At 41.5% G+C, this 5,327-nt stretch overlaps 1 non-coding gene across 1 annotated transcript; it reads right to left on the minus strand.

Annotated features, from left to right (window-relative positions):
* Positions 1–3,603: 3,603 nt before the first annotated feature.
* LOC116089646 lies at positions 3,604–3,734 on the minus strand. Its single transcript, XR_004118420.1, has one exon. It is a non-coding gene; the product is annotated as a small nucleolar RNA SNORA17 (small nucleolar RNA).
* Positions 3,735–5,327: the final 1,593 nt, after the last annotated feature.

Consider the following 5,327-nt stretch of genomic DNA (forward strand, 5'->3'; position numbering starts at 1 on the left):
AATGGATGGGATGTTTGCTAGAATTTGGGGAACAAGGGCAGAGAGGCAGGGAAGAAGATTTGAGAGGAAATAAGAGGAGAGACAACTATAATTAGGAGCCATTTGAAGAGTAGTATGAAACATAATACAGTGCAATCTTCAAAAAGAAAATATATGAAAGTGCTCTAACTTAAACTGCCAAATAATGGAAGATACAAAGCCCCAGTTACCCTTCTTTTGTTTCCAAATACAGCTCCCAGTAGTAGGATTGGGTATCATCTAACATGTTGACCAAAGGGATCCCATCAGAATGCTCAAAACACACAGTATGTTGCCAAACATATAGGTTACTCTTCACAAACAATACAAGGCCACTTCCTAAATACAACAATGATTTTATTACTTGAAAATTTTATACTTAGATAAAAACTACCTTGGTTGGCACATGTAATCTTCAAACCATGACTTTTTCTTCCCCTTTCCTTAATATTCACTCCATCTCTCTTAACACCTCATTCCATTTTTTAAATAATTCACTAAGTCCAATTAGTTCTGCCCCTATGTACATGGATGTTGGATCATCTACTGGGGCATGGGTAACACACTTATGGCTACAACTCTCTCAAACAAAAGTGACTTCCCTCTTCCAACATTCATCAACTGCCAATGGTGTTTCATTAGTGGATCAACCATCAGGATTCCCAATTCAAACTATGCTGCGATTCTCAGTTCTCTTGATTTTGTATACAATTTTTACAGTGATCGTTCTTACATGGTACTACCCACGCAATTCAGTGATGCTTTTTGAACCCTGGAAGGGAGTAACATATATTTTCCATCTTTGAATAAACACTAATAATCCCAGTCACTTATTCTAAATATTTGAAAGTTATTAATATGTTTAGTGATCTCTAGACTCTGAAATAAAACCCCTTTCTGAATAAATTAGAAATAGTAAAAACTAATATATACGAACATAACTATTTAGAAGGAAGATTGATAATATGATTCTGAATAATATGAAAATATTTTCTATCATAAGGTCTGTGTCTTTCATAGCCATTAGTACTTTTGTGATCTGAATGAGAATAGCACCAAAGACTCACATATTTGCATACTTGTTTTCTCAGTTGAAGGAATTATTTGGGAAAGATTATGAGGCATGGCCTTGTTAGACAAGGTGTATCATTGGGAGCAGATTTTGAAGTTTCAAAAGATTGTAATCATTTCAGTGTCTTGTCTTACTCCTCCTTGTGTTCTGCTATATGATATCTCACCTTGAGCTTGAGTCCACGAGCCTGCTGCTTTATCCCATGCTGCCTTTCCACATTGGATGGTACATTAAGCCCCAGATAAACCCTTTTATAAGTTGTCTTGGAAATGGTGTTTTATCACAGCAAAAGAAAAGTAGGATATCTTGCCTTGAATCATCACTGGGCCTAAGCTTTATGATTTTATAACTTAGTCTTATGTCTAGTTTGTCTGCCCTTGTTTTTGTTGTGGTAGAGCATTTGTCCATTTCTTGCTTTCAGAACACCACAGCATAAGGGATTCGTTTTCTAAGAAAAACAAAACCAAACAAAACAAAATAAAAATTTTCATTTGTGCTTTGTGAATTTCACATCATACACCCCTATCCAACTCATTCTCCTCTCCCCTCAGACCTGCCGTCTACCCTTGCAACCTCATGCCAACCAAGTTAAAAAAAAAATCTGATCGTGGAAGCTGTAGTGTGCCACAGTCCCATGGTATACCCATTTCTTTCTCCATACTTTTTTGCTTGCAAATGCCCATTGCAATAACTTGTTGCTTTGCTACTCTGGCTTCTGCTACTCTTTCAGTACTGGAACCTCACTAGGACTCTCTCGGCTATTCTGTTGTTGTCCTCTATCATGGAGACCCTATAGTTTTTCACATGTAGGAAAAGATTCTTTTGATGGGTAGATGTCAGGGTGAGCCAAATCAAAACCCTGGATCTGGGTCTGAGAGGTATCTGAGTGGTCAACATTCTGGCTTTCCCACTTTTACACCCTCAGTGCCAGCTCAGCTCCAACCCATGCAGCCAGGGTAAGCTTTACTCCGCTGTCCAGGTAAGGTGTAGGTACCACTTCCCTGAGTGTTGCCGATGTTGAGGGACATGGCCAGTTCTCCCAACACATGACCCTAAGTCTAGCTCTCCTTCATAGCACAGGTGGCAAGGAACAAAGGAAGCGAAGAGCATGTATTTTCCAGCTCCTCACCGCCACACAGCAGACAAGAAGCAGGGTCAACCCGCCTACACACACACTTGCGGCCCCCCTCACCTGCAATCTCCACATCCAGGCCCAGCTCTACTCTACTGCCCAGCTAAGGCACAAGGCCTGCTCTCCCGAGTGCTTCACTAGGTGATTGTCAGGGAGAGCGCTCCTGCTTTGATGACCTCAGGGCCTGCTGTAGGTGGCAAGGGGCAAGAGGGGGAGTCTCTTCCTCACCCATGTCCACAAGAGGCAGCAGGGTCAGCTTTCCTGTAGTGATGTCCTCCAGCTGGTTCACCTGCTTTGATGCCCCCAGGGACAGCTCTACTGGGCTCTCTAGGCAAGTCGGAAAGCCCACTCCCTAGATTGCAGTAGTAGGTGACTAGCAGAAACAGGTGCCCTGCTCAATTGACCCCAAGGCTAAGCCTCCCACCTGCAACAGATGGTAAGTGGAAAGGTGGAGGAGATGAACTTCATTCCCTCATCCACATCACGACACGGTAGACGAGTGGCATTTCCAATTCTCCCACAATCATATCCTCCGTCGGACTCATCTGCAAATCCCACAGTGAAGAAGCCAACACTCCCAATGACTGCAGCTGGCTAGAGGCAAGTGTCAGCTCCTGCTCTCACTCCCCCAGGGTCTTCTCTCCTGCGGTGCCCACATGAGGGATAGAGACGGTTCTGCACAGCCCTCAGACATCAACATGTCCCAGATCAGGGACATCGGTCTAGACTTTGGTAGTAACAGACTCCTACTGCTACAGGACCACATACCCAGATGTGGCCTCCAGTGGCAGCACAGGCCAGTAGCAGATGGCATCACCTGCTACTCATATTAACCTGTATCTCACTACCCACAATTCTTCAGTTCTGTCTCTCTTGTGCCCACATCCTTCTGATTCTGTTTCTCTTCCATTTACCCACTACTCACCTACTTCTCTTAATTGTCGTAAGGTCATTTGCAAAAATATGCAAAAATAAGGAGTATCTGAGGTCATCTCAGGAGTGGACTCAGCAGTACTATGCTCATGCATTATGGCATTGAGCAGGGGTCACCTCGTGAATAGTCTGACCCTGTAGGCCTGTCAAATGCCGGGATGTTGGTCATCTCAGGCTAGCTTCATGCCTGAGCCCATGTCTGGCAGTACTCTCAGGTTTGCTCATAGCCAGCCCTATATAAGTGGAATGACGTGATGGCTATCTGTCTCAGGCTCATTCTTGCTCAGAGGAGCTGGGCCTCAGATGATGTTGTAGTCTCTTGCTTGCTTCCCATCCTTGGAGCCCATCCAGACCTGCACAGTGAAAGACTGGTTGTTGTTGCAGGATACATCCATGTCCAGGGTACCTGACAGACTGGTGCTCATCTCAGTCTTGCTTAGTTTCAGGGAATATTAGGCTACTATTCATTTATGTATTTACAGGTCAGAGTACTGAGGGTAGACATAGCCTCTCTCTTCTCTCCAACCTATGGATGCACATTTGACAGAGCACTCATACCTGCAACCACTTTAGGGGTGACATAAGAGATACTCGTACCTCTAGAAACAAATCCTAAGTAAATTCATCATTCTGTAAGTTATTCTGGTCATAGTGTTTTACCCCAAAACAGAGAAGTTGCTAAATAGTCCCCAATAACTTGAATTGCAGTTGCTGTCTTTATGATAGCTGATTTTTTTTTAAAGATAGTTGTCAATTTTCAATTTAGGATAAAGGAACTAACATCCCAGTTAATGGATCAGGCATATTTTTGCAAATAGATGAAAACATGAATTAGGGTTTAAAATCTTAACCAAATGAAGGTTACAAATGCTTAGCTGAGAGGATCACCTAGAGAAGTTGCTTGAGGATTGAGAGGTTACAGACGCCATATAACAATAGGTGAGTAGATTAATGTTATATAGAATCCTGAGAGCTCAAGCAGTGGTAATATGTGAATGAACTTGGGCCCAATAAATAAGACAAGAGAATAATTAGGAGCTGAAGATTGATTGGTGAAGGGAGATGGTAGGTCCAAAACAGAACAGTAAAATACACTATCAGTTAAATCCAAAAGTTGTACGAATTTAAAGGCTTATGTGTGGCTTTTGCTAATAAGTCAGTATTGCTTTACTTATTTTAGGACAAAGAAGACAATTATAGTTGGCTTTAAATTTTCACATGAAATCTAGGGATTTATGCATTCAAGCTGTGTGGTCAATCCCTGAGCTACAGTCTGAACTGGAATATCACTCCCATTAGAAGAATTTCCCAAGAGTCCTATCACCTACCTTTGGCATTAAGATACATAAGTGATTAACTAGCTATTGGAGACCTTACATCATTTTTCGACAAGATATTTTAAAACTGATGATAAAAGTCTCTGAGATGGTTTGAAGAACATGCTGGATTTATGTGCTGAAATTCAGGATAGTGACAATAAACAATTCACCTAAGGATGTTGACTAAATGTGACTGTTAAGACAGTAGTGAGGTAAGCATATGATTAATAGAATTGTCTTGCTTTTAAAAAACACAAACCAGTGATCTCTAGAAAATAATTGAGCATTATATTCTTGACATAGCAGAGCAGCATCACAAATGAACTCCCAGTGAGTACAGCAGTGTACCAGACAGCAAACTTTTATTTTCAAAATAACATCAGCTAGTATCATCTGAGAATCAGTAAACTCAAGTGAGAACATTTCTTCAGAACAACGGACTAGAAGCAAGTCTACAGATCATTTTTCTTGATTATTGATAAATGTAGGAGGGCCCAGTTCACTGGGACAAATGCCTCTTGTAAGGTGGTCCTGGGTTGAATAAGAAAGAAGATTAAGCAAGTTGTGGGAAACAAGCATACACAAAGTGTTGCTTAATTGCCTCTGTTGTTTCCTTGCTGGCCTCCAGGTTCCTGCCCTGAATTCATTTCACAATGGACTATAAACGGTTAGCTCAAAATAGCCATCTCCTCCACAGAAATTTGTTCATTCTGTTTTATCATAGCAATAGAAATCTGATTAAGACATACAAAAAACACCTGGCAAGTCTAATTCAGACCAAACAGCAACATGAAGATAGGACTTAGGCACATAAACCAACCCCTAGATGTGGGCAATTTCTAGTTGTTAAAAA

This window comes from Mastomys coucha, unplaced genomic scaffold, assembly GCF_008632895.1.
Source record: "Mastomys coucha isolate ucsf_1 unplaced genomic scaffold, UCSF_Mcou_1 pScaffold14, whole genome shotgun sequence".
NCBI classification, from domain to species: Eukaryota; Metazoa; Chordata; class Mammalia; order Rodentia; family Muridae; genus Mastomys; species Mastomys coucha.